Source organism: Nycticebus coucang, chromosome 7 (genome assembly GCF_027406575.1).
Source record: "Nycticebus coucang isolate mNycCou1 chromosome 7, mNycCou1.pri, whole genome shotgun sequence".
NCBI lineage: Eukaryota > Metazoa > Chordata > Mammalia > Primates > Lorisidae > Nycticebus > Nycticebus coucang.
The window spans coordinates 56,035,437-56,050,410 of NC_069786.1; the positions used below are offsets into that span (position 1 = coordinate 56,035,437).

At 40.5% G+C, this 14,974-nt stretch overlaps 1 protein-coding gene across 8 annotated transcripts in view; it reads right to left on the reverse strand.

Moving 5' to 3' along the window:
- RBMS1 (RNA binding motif single stranded interacting protein 1) overlaps positions 1 to 14,974 on the reverse strand; it is a 226,729-nt gene that overhangs the window by 169,677 nt on the left and 42,078 nt on the right. For 2 of the 8 annotated variants that reach the window (XM_053597172.1, XM_053597171.1), the window contains exon 2: positions 12,940 to 13,022. The exons of the other annotated variants lie outside the window; for them this stretch is intronic. The gene's annotated coding sequence lies outside the window, so the exon portion shown is untranslated. The remainder of the gene's footprint in view (positions 1 to 12,939; positions 13,023 to 14,974) is intronic. 8 annotated transcript variants of the gene reach the window in all.

The window sequence follows — 14,974 nt, forward strand, 5'->3', positions numbered from 1 at the left end:
AGGGTGCTGGCCATATACACGGAGGTAGGCGGATTCGAACACAGCCTGGGCCTGCTAAACAACAATGACAACTGCAACAAAACAATAGCCAGGCGTTGTGGCGGGCGCCTGTAGTCCCAGCTACTTGGGAGGCTGAGGCAAGAGAATCACTTAAGCCCAAGAGATAGAGGTTGCTGTGAGCTGTGATGCCACAGCACTCTACCGAGGGTGACATAGTGAGACTCTGTCTCAAGAAAAGAAAAGAAAAGAAAAGAGAAAGCATTTGGGGGTCAAGAATAACCTCTGAAAGGCAATCTTGAGAGGATCAATGCTTTCCCAGAACTGTGAACATAAGGGATTTCTTCTCCGTCTGGAAACCTGACCACATGGACTCTACCTCCTGTCTGAGGCAGGAACCAACATCTCTGGCTTCAAGAAACAGGGTGCCAGGAACAATCCTGACACCTAAAACTAATCCAGCATCCCTGGCTTCAAGAAGCTTCCACCTCAGCTCCACCTTCAATTTACACTCACTCACTGATCTTCCATCAGCCAGTTGACTGCCAAGCCAAAGAGCACAGGAAGCATCAGGGAAGCATCTCCTTGTACCACCTTCTCTGGATGAAGCACAAGAGCTGCCATCTTTACTGCTGGCAACCCCTCCCTCTTCTCATCACCCAAATCTGTTCACTCTAAAATAGCCTCCAGTATTCTTGGGCTATAATTACTTTCATAGTAAGGCTGAGTACATTGGATACTTTTTCTTCCATTCTTGAGATACTTTGCAAAGAAGAATATGTTCCAGCTCCATCCATGTAAACATGAAAGAGGCAGTGTCTTAACACAATAAGAAAATGCTGTGAAGGCTATGTTAACCTTTTTGATGAAAATATTTCAAATTGTATATAAAACCAGTACATTGTACCCCACGATTGCATGAATGTACACAGCTATGATTTAATAAAAAATAAAATAAAATAAAATAGCCTCCAGTGATGTCCCTAGATTCCCTGGTATAGAAGCTGTACTTCCCACTTCTTTATTAGGTCACCCTGTGTAAGACTCTTTTGAGGAGTACTCATAGCACAGACATATTTGTGCATGTTGTAGGCAGCCATCACCTTCTGAGAAATCTCACATATAACATCTTCCACATCCTCTAGGTTCCCACATTCAATTACTTATCAGCCTGCAATCATTTTAGCAGGGGAAAACAGATGCTTTTTACCATTTTTTAAATTAAGACATAATTAACATAGAATAAAATACATAGACCACGTGTTCAGTTCACGAGTTTGGACAATTGCATACAATTGTGTAATCACCACTCAAAACAAGATATGGGGAATTTCCTTCCATGAGACTGTTTCCTCATTCTCCTCTTCCGTCAACTCCCTCTCCAACCACTGTCTGATGTCTGTCACCATGGAGGAATTTTGCCTGTATCCGGATTTCATGTAAATGAAATCAGAGAATAAGGACCTTTCTGCAACTGGCTTATTTCACTCAGCATGTTTTTGAGATTCATCAATGTTGTTGCCAGAATCAGTAGTTTGTTCTTTTTTTCTTATTGCTAAGTAGTATACAATTAAAAGGGAATTTGTTTATCCAATATTCTGTTAATGGATATTTGGATGGTGTTTAGTTAGAATCTTAAAAATAAGGCTGCTATAAACATTTTTATTGTGTCTTTTTGTACACCTATGTTTTTTATTTCTTGTTGATAAATACCTATGAGTGGAATTGCCAGGTCACACAAGATAAATGCATGTTTCACTTTATTAAAAACTATCAAAACAGCTCTCCAATGTGGTATGTCATCTTATCCCACAGTAATTAAGAACTCTGGGTGCTATACAACCTCCCCAACATTTGCTTTTTGCAGTCTTTTTTATTTTAGCTATACTACTGGGTGGAAAGGCATCTCATTTTATGGCTACAATTTGCAATTCCTTGACGTCTAATGATGTTGAACACCTTTTCTAAGGTTACTGGTCATTCAGATAGATTTTTTTTGGTGCAGTGCCTGTTCAAGTTTTTACTTGGGTTGTCTTTTTATGATGGATTTATAGAAATTCTTTATGGGGCAGCGCCTGCTGCTCAGTGGGTAGGGCACCGGCCCCATATACTGAGGGTGGCAGGTTCAAATCCGGCCCCCGCCAAACTGCAACAAAAAATAGCCAGGCGTTCTGGCAGGCACCTGTAGTCCCAGCTACTTGGGAGGTTGAGGCAAGAGAATCGCCTGAGCCCGAGAGTTGGAAGTTGCTGTGAGCTGTGATGCCATGGCATTCTATCGAGGATGTTAAAGTGAGACTCAAAAAAAAAAAAAATTCTTTATGTATTCTGGATCCAAGTCCTTTGTCAGATATATATGCTGTGATTATTTTCCCAGTCTACTCATTTTCTTAAAGGTGGTATATGTTGGTAAGCAGAAATATTTGATTTTGATAATGTCAAATGTATCAATTTTTAAAGTTTGATTTGTGCTTTTTGTATCATATGCAAGAAGAGAACAATGTGCCGACCCTGAGGTCACAGTGGCATTCCCCTATGTCATCTTCTGGAAGATTTACAATTCTAAGTTTACATTTGGATTTGTGATCCAATTCAAATTAACTTTTAGTATGGAAATCAATGTACAGTTTCATTTTTTTTCCCCAGAGAAAATGTTTTTTAATACTATATGTGCCCATAGTATGGGAAATAGTGGTATCCTACTACATTTGAAATATCACTTGAACACCTTAGTTTATGTGTAAGTTGTTAGGTGCCCGCACCAGGCTGCTTCTATTTTCTACAATACTCAGGCTTCTAGTAGAACTAGCCAGCCTAATACTAGAAGTATTACAAGCATAGATCATTTAAACTGCACATTCTACAGCAGCTAGAGACTGCCTTATATAAATATTTCACTTTGATTTTTTTAAAACAGGAGCACAGATGTAAAAAGACTCATAGGTTTCTAATTTTAGTGAAAGTCTTATAATTTGACTCATAAGTACAACTATTTAGAATGAAATGTTTGTAAGTGTAAGATAACTGAGCCTTGTTCATGCACTCAGAATGGAACAGGGAGGTCTGGCTGAGGCAGCAGGGATTCAGCAGGCTGGAAGAAACAACGGCTTGCTAGGCAGGGCCCTAGGAGAACTCCTGGGCTGCTTCTTTCTTGCTTTTTCTTCTTCTTTTTATTTTTCTTTTTAAACTTTGCCTGCCAAATAGAATTGCCCTTGATTTATGCACAAAGAGAACTTGGTTCCTCCCCTAGATTTAGAAGGAGCCCCCAACTACAGGCAGCCTGACAGTGTCATGCAAATAATGAAAATAATTTATTATTTGAGAATCAGTTAAGTGTACTTTCTCCAACCTCTTAATACAATTAAAATTCTATCCAGTGCTCAATTTAACACAAGAAATAGAATATTGGCCAGTGAATTAGGCCACGGTAGCTTTCCTACAGAGCTTCTGGTAAGCTGTCAAATTGCCTTCTGTTTAGCTTTCAGAACACTGACTAAATGGGGATATCTTTGACTCCAAACTCTCTATAGGAAGAGTCCAAAGATTATAGATTGTCTTATTATGAACAAAGTACTTTAATTTCCACAGTAATAAAGTCTACAATCATGTGTTGCATTTTTTATCATACAAGTAGGAAATCAGCATGCATGTGTTTGTATGTGTAGTAAGAGCCAAGTGGAAACATGGAACAACTTCTTTAAAATTTGTATAAAATATCTTTCTTAAAATAAAATATAATTTATTCCCTTATATTTAAGCATCTCTCAAGATTTTTCAAGGAAAAATTTTTTTCAAGGAGGAAATTTTTCAAGGCATACTGTGAATTGTGAATTCCCAATTCCCATTCAATATGTAAACATGAAATGAAATACTTGGAGATCATATTGTAATAAAATCTTAAAAGTCTCAGCTAAAGGCTCAAATATCTAGTAAGATATCTAGCAGTAATAATAACTAGCATTTACTGAGCACTTTATAAATGCCATGCACTATTCTGAGTCTCTGCATGTCTTAACTCATTAATTCAACATGATAAACTGTGAAGTACCTATCTCTGTTCTCAGCTTACAGAAAACTGGGAAACGGAAGAGGACTTGCCCCAGGTTATATACAAACTCAGGCAGTCTGACTCTAGAGGACTGAACAGTGCCTCCTCAAAGTTCATTTGTTAAAGCCCATACCTGCAACATGACTGTATTTGGAGACAGTTCTATAAGGAGATAATTAGGGTTCAATGAGGTCATAAGGGTGGAGTCCTCCTCCTCCAGGATTCGTGGCCTTGTAAGAGGAAGATGCTTTCCCTCTTTTTCTCCCTAGTTCTCTCCTCCCACTCCCACACACACATACTGAGGAAGGGAATTTTAATTGTATTAAGAGGGTGGAGAAAGTACACTTAACAGATTCTCAAATAATAAATGATTTTCATTATTTGCATGACACTGTCAGGCTGCCTATAGTTGGGGGCTCCTTCTAAATCTAGGGGAGGAACCAAGTTCTCTTTCTGCATAAATCAAGGTGAGCGCACAGCAAGAAGGAACCATCCACAAGCCAGGAAGACAGGCGTCACTGGAACTGGACCAGGCTGCTACCCTGAGCTTGGACTTCACCCTTCACAACTGTGAAAAAGGCCACTTCTGTTGTTTAAGGCACCCAGTCTAGTATTTTATTGTAGCAGTCTGAGGAGCCTTACTCAGAAATTACTCTTTCCAGAGACTTCCAAATAAGAGAACCAGAAAGAACACTAGTAAAGATGCAACCTCGTGCCCTTTTACAGGGCTAAAAGCAGCTGAGAAACTGAAATCTTATTGAATTTTATCATTATTATAAATATTCATAAATATCTTTAAATATACACATTATGACATGTGGGTTAAGACATGTTTACTAAGTTGATCTTGGCCAAAGAAACATAAAAGCTTCCAATCAATGTAAATGTAAAAGTTTCTGGTAGGATTTTTAGCATAACTAGATTTTCAGGCAATGACTCTGGGACTAAAATGGAATAAGAATGAAGACTTGAAATGGCTACTGATATGGTATTCCCAATTTATTTAAAATAATCACAAAGCATTACTAGTAATGCCCAATCTCTAGCATTCTGATCAAGTGAAGGGAATTATCAGTGTCTAAAAGGTCTTTGTCAAGTCTAACATCTATAAACATTTAAGTGGTATTGAGCAGATTCCATAATCTGATGTGCTTTTAACTGTGGAAATCAATGCAGTTATTAAGAAGCTACTTGAATAATTCATGTTGTAAGTGAAGGCCTTCAGAGTAGCCATAATGTGTTTGTATCTTAATGGTATTTTAAACAAAGTTGTATCCTGCTACAATGCACACTTAGTAAGCAAGACCAATCCTCATCTATCAGTTTAGAGGCAGTGATGAGAGAAATTCTGACAGTTTCAACAGAATAGCTGGGCTAGCTATCTGCTTTTTATAAATAAGAGACTTAAGGGAAAGTTTCTTTCCCCAGTATCTCAGAGGAAGACAGGGTCTGCCTTTTCATTCACCTCACAGAAGGTTTAACATTCTCTTGGCGATACTATTCAGTGATATTACTGCAAGTCCATTACTGCAAGTTCACCAGATTGAATGTATATTCATTAGCCCCAACCAAAAATGTGCAGTAAGTATCAAACAATTAACTCTGAGTATGGACATTTGGGCAAGAATAGTTTTCTTTCTTTGAAAGTTTTTTTTTCAACATCATCCATTTCCCTTACATTGAAATCAGAGTTTATCGAAGTAATATCAGCCTTTGAAAAGTTTTTTTTTTGTTGTTGTTGTTTTATCATTATGTTGCACTCAGTAAAGTGCTGTGCTGTCACAGCTCACAGGAACCTCACACTCTTTGGGCTTAAGCGATTCTCTTGCCTCAGCCTCCCAAGTAGCTGGGACTACAGGCGCTGGCCACAACGCCTGGCTATTTTTTGGTTGCAGTTGTCATTGTTGTTTAGCAGGCCTGAGCCAGACTCGAACCCACTAGCCTTGGTGTATGTGGCTGGCACTCTACCTTTGAAAAGTTTTAAATATCAGCCAAGCATCCAAAAATGAGACCATAAACAAAGGCCTCCAAAATTACCTAATCCCAGCCTTATCCAATCCTCGAACCCCCTCCACGAAATCCCTCCAAGTTCAGACTCCACCTATCTGAGCTGTGCCAGAGATAGCTCTTCTGAACTATCGTTGCTCTTAGGACAGAAAGTTCCTCCTTAGGCTGAGCCTCCTTTGGGGGCCACTTGATCAAGAAGAACCCCCTCATCCCTGCCATCCTTCTGACACTTGAAGGTAATAATTATGGCCTTTCTGAGCTTTCTCATCTTCAGCCAAAGCATCCCCAGTGCCCTCACTTCTCCCAGGCTCTGTCAGTGCCAGACAGAGTATCAATGTAAGTGTTTACAATTATATACTTTAGGAGATCATGTATGTGGGAAAACCCACTAGACATATCCATTATTAAAAATTATCTCTACTATAAAAATTATTTCTGTTCTAAACCAATCGCTGGAGCCAGTGAGCTCCTCTTCTTTACTGCTTGCCCACCACCATCATTCTCTCCAGCCCCCGGATTGCTTCCCCCTCAGGCTTACATGGTTCTCCTCTCGTGGCTTGGCCCACAAAACTTCCCATGTTCTCACCCTTACTTTCTTCCCTAGTGCCAGCCCTAGATACTGCCCTCCACTGCCACGGTGCACTGGCTGTACCCTCCCCTCACTGTTGGCTCCGCCTGGAGCACCCTCCCTTCTTCCCCAAGTACTAATGCTTACCCCAGGCAGGTAGCCTGAGAGAGCATGGGTGAGCAGATCCACCACTATTAACTAACTGTCACAAGAAACCACCTTCAGGTCTTAGGGACACAATGAAAATTCACCCCTCATTCCTACTACAGTCCATTATTGTCGGGCAGAGGGCAGGATGCACAGGCTGGTAAGGGAGCTGCACACAGTCTCTCAGGGACCCCAGCTGCTTCTGTGTGAGAACACTGCCATCTCCTACACCTGGCCTCCAGGGTCATCTCACAGAGGGAAGCAGGGTCATGAGTCTTGTTTAGAAGATTTTACATCCAGGCCAAGATGTACTGTGTATCACTTTTGCCCACATTCCATTTGCCCCAACTCAGTCACAGAGCTCCCAGCTGGGAAATGCAGCTGCAGGAGGAAAATGAAACAGTGTCGCTGGATCCACAGCATCGTCTCTAGGGCCCTCCAACCTTTTTGGCACCAGGCACCAGTTTCATGGAAGACAATTTTACTGACAGGGCGGTGGTGTGGGGGTCAGGGGCAGGGATTATTCCGACAGTGATGAGAAAATTCACGTGCATTACCTCAGATCATCAGCCCTGCGACGCTCCCGAGAGGCGCACAGCCTAGTTCCCGCTCATTTGCAGTAATGGTAGGGGTAGGTCCTGTCAGAATCTAAGGATGATCTGACAGAAGGGGAGCTCAGGCAGTGATGTGAGTGATGGGGAGTATCTGTAAATGCAGATAAAGTTTCTGGCTGCTCACCCACAGCTCACCCCTTGCTGTGGGCCCAGTTCCTAACCGGCCAGTGGCCGGTACCTGATCTGCAGGCCAGGTTTGGGGACCGCAACTCTAGAGTGCTCTCTTCTGTTCTCCATGCTTACTGATACCATTAAAGCTGGATTATAAAAAGAATGTAAGAATAGACAATATAAGAAAAGTATAATGATAAGAGGATAAAATTACTTGCTACATTGAAAATCCTGCATGTTTACTTGTTTATTTCCCCAGTTGACCTGTAAATCCCCAGAGGCCAGCAATGTGGCTTTCATTTTTACATTGTTGCATATAGTCACGATCTTGCCACAAATGTTTATTCACACTTGGGAATGAATGGTTAATGAATGAGTCTCAGGCCATGCTTTCTACTGTTGCTAACTAGATTGCTAAAATGGTACTTGAAAATCCAAAGATCAAGAGACACTGAGGAGGAACGTGGCTTCTCCAAGCACTGGGGGTCAAGAGATGCTACAGGAGCTCTTACAGTGAATTGGATGGTGCCCTTGATAAGCCTGGAGAAAATGAAGCATTCTCCTTTTCCCAGAACTACAAGTTGGGTCTTACTTATCCCTGAATCCTTAGAAATCACTGAGCACTTAGAACTCTTAGAAAGTGTCTGTTGAATGAATAAATATTAAACACTAGAATATGTTTTTAAGAATAGGTTCATCAGGTCACAGGCTATATTAATTTTAATTGTATATCAAAACTAATAGAATTTGATAACAGGACCAGCCATAAAATTACAACCATTTTACTAAGGCTTACAATGATTACCTTTATATCCTTCTATAATACTGCCTAGTTTTATATTCTTTTAATAATAGCAGCTGTAACACATTCTAGGCTAAGAACTTTTTAAAGAAAGTTGTCTTAATTTATAAGTAAAGTGAAATGGTGGAAATCACTTCACTTGGATTTGAAAACCATTAACCCAGCTCTTAACAGTGGTAGTCTGTGTTGCAAATGTAGATGGAAGGCCTCCTTCCTTTGGGTTAAATCATTACAAGCGGAGATAGCATCTTTAGGAAACAGAAAAAGCAGGAAAGGCTGTCTTCCTTTCCCAGTCTATAAATAAACAGGAAAACAAAGATAAAGACTGAAGAAATAGCTCCCAAGCCAATTTTGAAACTTGTGTTGACCTAACTTAAATATCTTAATATTGTGACTGATCTGATAATTTTTAAGGAAAATCAAAACAAAAACATCTAAAACCAGAAAAAACACGTACACCATGCTCCCTTCAACACTTTGTATGAACTGTTAAAAAATAGAATCCTAAAATCTATTTGCTTATGTTAAATTAATTTTAATGTTTGCTCTTTTGATGTTGGTTATTATGTCCAAAATACCCAAGAAAACCCTGATGAAATGAGAATGTTCACCTTCTGGTTCCTTTATAGTTTTTATTTTCTTTGATAAAAGGAACAATAACAATAGGTCCAAAACAAACCCAAAAAATATTTGTAACCTCACTTGTACATAAAACGTGAACTCATCATCTTGGTAGTTAAGAAACCTCAGTGTTCTTTATTAGTAATTTTCAAACTCTTAAATCCAATGCATCAGACAGAATATAAAAATACAACTTTCAATGCAGCATTATCTTGAAAAATCATCTTTCTATGATCTCCATTTAGTTGTTTTTTTTTTTTTTCAAATTGTAAAGCTTTAAAAGTTCAGTGAAAACTCGATGGATAAAACCAGAATAAAAGCAAACTTGAAACCCTTAAAGGAAATTGCTCAGAGAATTTGAGTATCAGCCACGGCAAGCCGGAGTCCCTGTCATCTAGACCTCCGTGGGGATGTGATCTAGTTTGAGGCCTAGAAAATCAGATCAGTTATGAGAAGTCTCCATGGAATTATGGGAACTGAGAAGAGATGGAAAAGAAAGAGATACAGTTTGATTTGGAGATCTCTGAGCCTCAGGAGATCCCAAAGTCCTCATCTCAAGGCCCCGGGGCTGTCACAGTAAACTAACAAGTAAAGCTGTCCCTTGATATCTGTGGGAGATTGATTGTAGGATCCCGTCCTGCCCCTGCCAACATACCAAAATCTGCAGATGCTCAGATGCCTTATACAAAATGACATATATCTTGCTTTATACTTTAAATCGTTTCTAGATTGCTTTCAGTACCTAAAACAATGTAATGTTATATAGTTGTTACACTGCATTGTTTTTATTTGTATTTTCTTATTGTTGTATTGTCATGTTTTATTTATTTAAAAAATATACTTTCAATCTGCATCTGTTGTAACATTGGATGTGACCTCGCAGATGCGAAAGGCCAACTGTATTCCATTCTAGTGTGGATACTTTTACCAAGCCAGTGCCTCACAGGCCTGGACCGACCTCACTACAAGGGTGGTGACCCTAAATACAAATAGTTGGTTAACTGAGCATCCTACTACGTGCCAGGTAATCACGACGCTAAGTATTGGAGGATAAAACATGAAACAAGACAAACATAGAGCCTGCCCTTTTGGGGCTTATAGTTCAACAGGGAAGATTAGCTTTCATGAGACAAGTACTAACATAATAAGCACCAAAGGAGAGATTAGAAACTATGAAATCACACTGTATGGAGTTCCTAACTGGCTCAGGAGGTAGAAGTGGTCAGAGAAGCCTGCCCTAAGAAAGTGATAAATCATGGTATTTACATTTGCTCAAGTCACTTGACCTTGAAACGCCCTAGTGGCCACATCTGTAGAATGGAGTAATAATGGTACCTACCATATAGGATTCTTACAAGGATTAACTAATAGAGAGCAAATGAAAGCACTAACCAGTGACAAACATGAGGTGTCAATATGTGTTTCTGCAATTACTGTTATTATGGTGATGATGCTTATTGTTACTATTACTATTAGTCTGATTGAGGAATAAAAGTTAGCCCGGCAAAAGGACAGGAGGGGAACAGCAGGAGAAACAATTTCAGAGAGAGGAAAAAAATATATGCAAAAGCCTTGAGGCCCCAAAATTTGTGACACCTCTAAGTGAATAGAATTAGGATCTGCCAAAGAGAAATGTACTAAATGATCACATGAGGACGATCCTTCTGCCTCCTTTCCACAAGTTCCCCCTGACCCTTGCCATTCTGAAAGTATTTCCCATCGACTCTGCTTTTGCTTCTAGATACCGTATTGTGATCTTTATTTTCCTTTTTATAACTTCCTGCATTTCCCAAATTCTCTTATTTCCCTCCCCATAACAACCTAGCATCTGCAAGATTTGGCTTTTATTCTTTGCCCTCTTACATCACTTCCCACGCACTTAACAATTCAGGGCCATGGGCGGTGCCTGTGGCTCAGAGAGTAGGGCTCCGGCCCCATATACCAAGGGTGGCAGGTTCGAACCCAGCCCTGGCCAAACTGCAACAAAAAAACAAATAGCCGGGCGTTGTGGCAGGCACTTGTAGTCCCAGCTACTCGGGGGCTGTGGCAAGAGAATCGCCTAAGCCCAAGATCTGGAGGTTGCTGTGAGCTGTGATGCCACAGCACTCTACTGAGGGTGACAAAGTGAGACTCTGTCTCTAAAAAAAAAAAAAAAAAACTCATTGCCACCACTCCACCATTATGTTTCTTTTCTTTTTTTTTTTGCAGTTTTTGGCCAGGGGCCAGGTTTGAACCCACCACCTCCAGTATATGGGGCCAGCACCCTACTCCTTTGAGCCACAGCCGCCGCCCCATCATTATGTTTCTTAAATAGAGATCTGCTCTCTCACACACTTGAAACATTTCACAGCCTCCTATCCCTACCAAGTAACATCCAAGCTCCTCAGCAAAATCACCCAAATGATCCAGGCCTGAGGCCCAGTCTATCCTTCCACTGTTGTTTCCTGACACTCTTCTTGCCCTAGCTGCACAGAACTCTCACCAATATTCTGAACACAGCAAACACATTGCTAACTATCTGACTCAGCTCATTTTAGTCTTTATGCCAAGAGCAGCCTTCCAACCTCCACCTAGCAAAATTCACTTCTCTTTCCCAGCCCACTAAGTTTCAATGTCATCTCCTCTATGAAGACTTCACCTATTCTCTCCTCCTCTCCCCTTGGGAACGTTTAAGACCTCTCTTATGGTTCTACTCCAGGCACCCTGCGTAGAGTCAGATACATGTTTATCTCTCTGCTTGTATTGGGTTCTGTCAAAGTAGAAGCTTTATCTACATTACCTCTGTTTGTTGGTACATCCAGCTCATGAGTCAATAAATGTCTATATTGTTGCTATACAAATAAAGGTAATAATATAAACGTTTCTCCGAGGAAATCTCAAGAGAGACAGATTATTTAAACTAGACATGAAAAAGACATAAGGACAACACGCCATTCCAATTATTTACTCATTTCTTGTCATGTCGCGTTAGTACACATATTTATCAAGTCAGCACTGTTATTGATGGCTTATTAGCAATATCTGCCAGGCACTGTGGTAGGCACTAATTACACAATTGTGAATAAGATGACAAAAATACTAAAGAAACACACAATGGAAGATGATAATTTTGAGGCCCCAGTTTAAATCAGGGTACCAGGGAAGGCCCTTCTAAGAAGTATCTATGATGATAGGAAGGTAAGGTTGAGGAGGAATTAACTATATAAAGAACGGGAGAAAGGGCATTCCCAGAGAAGGAAAATACTCTGGAAGGTCCTGAGGCAGGGGGGATGTGTTGGAGAACGTGAAGGATGGTCAGCGTGCCTGGAACCTGGTGCAGGAGGGGAGTGGGGAGCCAACTTTGAGCTCCTCTGGGATGTGCTGGTTCCCTGAGACAGACTGCACTTCCAAGGGCCCTGTAAGTTATTAAAGGTTTTAGGCAAAGCAAGATTTTCAGGGAAAAGGGGCAACAGAATCACATTTACATCTTAAAAATATCACTCTGAAGTGAGGAATTAAAATTTCTTGTAGGTAGAATTACTAGTGAAATGGAAAAGTTCACCATTTAGTAGATTTTTCAGTACATTTAGAATAATACTCTGTTTCCCCGAAAATAAGACATCCTGTGAAAATAAGACCTACTTACAGGAAAGATAAGATGTCCCCTGAAAATAAGACCTAGCGCATCTTCGGGAGCACACCTTAAAATAAGACACTGTCTTATTTTCGGGGAAACAGGGTAGTTATTTGACTATCCATCAGTCAAATATTATATTCATCAGTCAAATATTTATCTCTGATCTTTCTTAAAAGTTAAACTCAACCACCTCTGTAGCTCCTGCTTCTCTGAATGATATACTTCAGGTATACAAAGTGACAGTACAGACCCTTGTTCCTAGAGTGCCCCATTGTACAAGATCAAACGTTTAACCAGAGCTGTGATTCCAAAGAACTTAAAGCTGCTTGTCAAAATAAAGACTAGTATCGGATGTTGACTGAAACGCCAATTTTTCATTCTAAACTTCAGTTGAAAATCTGGCCTTTTTACCTGAGTCGATGCTTTATGAATGACAGGAGACACGGGAAAAGGTTGTTACTTGTGTTTGTTTGGAAGTGTCACAATCCTTCTCTCTGTTGAGAACAAATTCACTCAAATTACAAATATGTCACCAAAAAAGTAGATAAACTGCAGTATCATTTTAAGGAATCTTCTTGTAACATTTTGTTAAACCCAAAGAAATGTTACAACCAGAAAAGGCAAGAGGAAAGAAGAAAAATACAGTTGCAGATTGGACAAAGACTAAGGAACACACTCACACACTTCAGTGTATCAACCCTGGCTGGCAAGCAGTAAGGCTGCACCCATGGTATCTACCACTTGGGAAGGAAAATTGTGAACATGCGCGGAGAGGATATACCAAGAAAATATCCAACATCCAGCCAAGCCACGAAAAGAAAGAGAATGAAGGAAAAAAATACAACCATCACCTACAATGTAATACAAACTCATTTCCTAAGCTTTTAAGGGGCAGTGACTTATCCATTATAAAAACAATGTTTAGAGAATCAGAGAAAGGAAAAGAAATACAGACCGAACAAAGAAGTAGAGACCTAGGGGTTATAGAAGCAGTGGTGCCTAAATGTTTCGGGGGGCGAGGTTGGGAGGTTAAAAAGGTAAAATAGTAGTTGTGGCATTGATAATAGCACTGACATCAAAAATAAAAGCTAATGTATTTAGCACATACTACATCTGAGGCACTGTGCTAAGTGCTTTCCATGGTTTATCTGATTTAAACCTCTTACCAGCTGTAGGGTGAGTAGTATTTTTATTTCCATTTGAAAAAACTAAGGAAACTGCTGCCAAAGCCAGTTTCGGGAAGCTAGAATGTGAAGGTGAGGTCAGCTTTGTCTGCCTGAACCTTTTGCAAATGAACACCAGGTTCAGCTTTTTTGTTGTTGTTACTTTTAATCCAGACAGCCAAGTCTTAAATATAATACAATATAGATGTTCTTTTTTTTTTTTTTTTTTTTTTTGTAGAGACAGAGTCTCACTTTATGGCCCTCGGTAGAGTGTCGTGGCCTCACACAGCTCACAGCAACCTCCAACTCCTGGGCCCAAGCGATTCTCTTGCCTCAGCCTCCCGAGTAGCTGGGACTACAGGCGCCCGCCACAACGCCCGGCTATTTTTTGGTTGCAGTTTGGCCGGAGCCGGGTTTGAACCCGCCACCCTCGGTATATGGGGCCGGCGCCTTACCGACTGAGCCACAGGCGCCGCCCAATATAGATGTTCTTACTCCTTTTAATGGGAAGTCTTCTGAGTCATATTTCAGATTTTCCTTCTTTCTTAAACACAGTATCGCAAGCACAATTTAAAGTTCTCCTAATAATTCACAACAGCCCGAGCATAATTTAAACATTAGCTATCATGTTCTGCTTAAAACAGCCTCAAGAGCTACTCGGAAATGTAAAGACGATTTGCTCCTCCAGCACATGGAAGCTGAATGCTCTTTGAGTTGTCCCTGTTCAGTATATTTTGGCTTTCGGCTGTCTGCTCCCTCACCATCAGGCTATCAGCTGTGACTTGCCCCCATCAGGGTGCTGAGCTCCGGCAGCCACCCACTGGGCCACCCACTGCCTACTAAATTCCAATCAATGCAACGCGACACAATTTTATGAAGTCTACTTTGACCCATATTTGTTCTCTGTGGGCTCTTTCATCAACTGTGACCATATTAACAGAAATACTGTGCCAAACCAAAGAAACTTGCACTTCTTTCCAGCAAACCTCAGCTAACCAGATGCAGGAGACTTGTGTAACATACCAGAGTTTGAGGAGACTGACGGTCCTGGAAGTTAGAAGTAGTAGCCTCACTTTAAAGGAGTAAACTGAGGCTCAGAAGTATTAAGCAACTCAGGTTCTCACAGCTGGTAAGAAGCAGAGCTGGGATTTGAACACAGTTTTTCTGATTCCTAAGCATCACTGCCAAGAATGGGTTGAGGAAAGGGAAACACAGCCATGTCTTAGAAAACTAACGGCTCCAAGAAATAGCCACAATTTGCTTTACGTATTTACTCTGCGGTA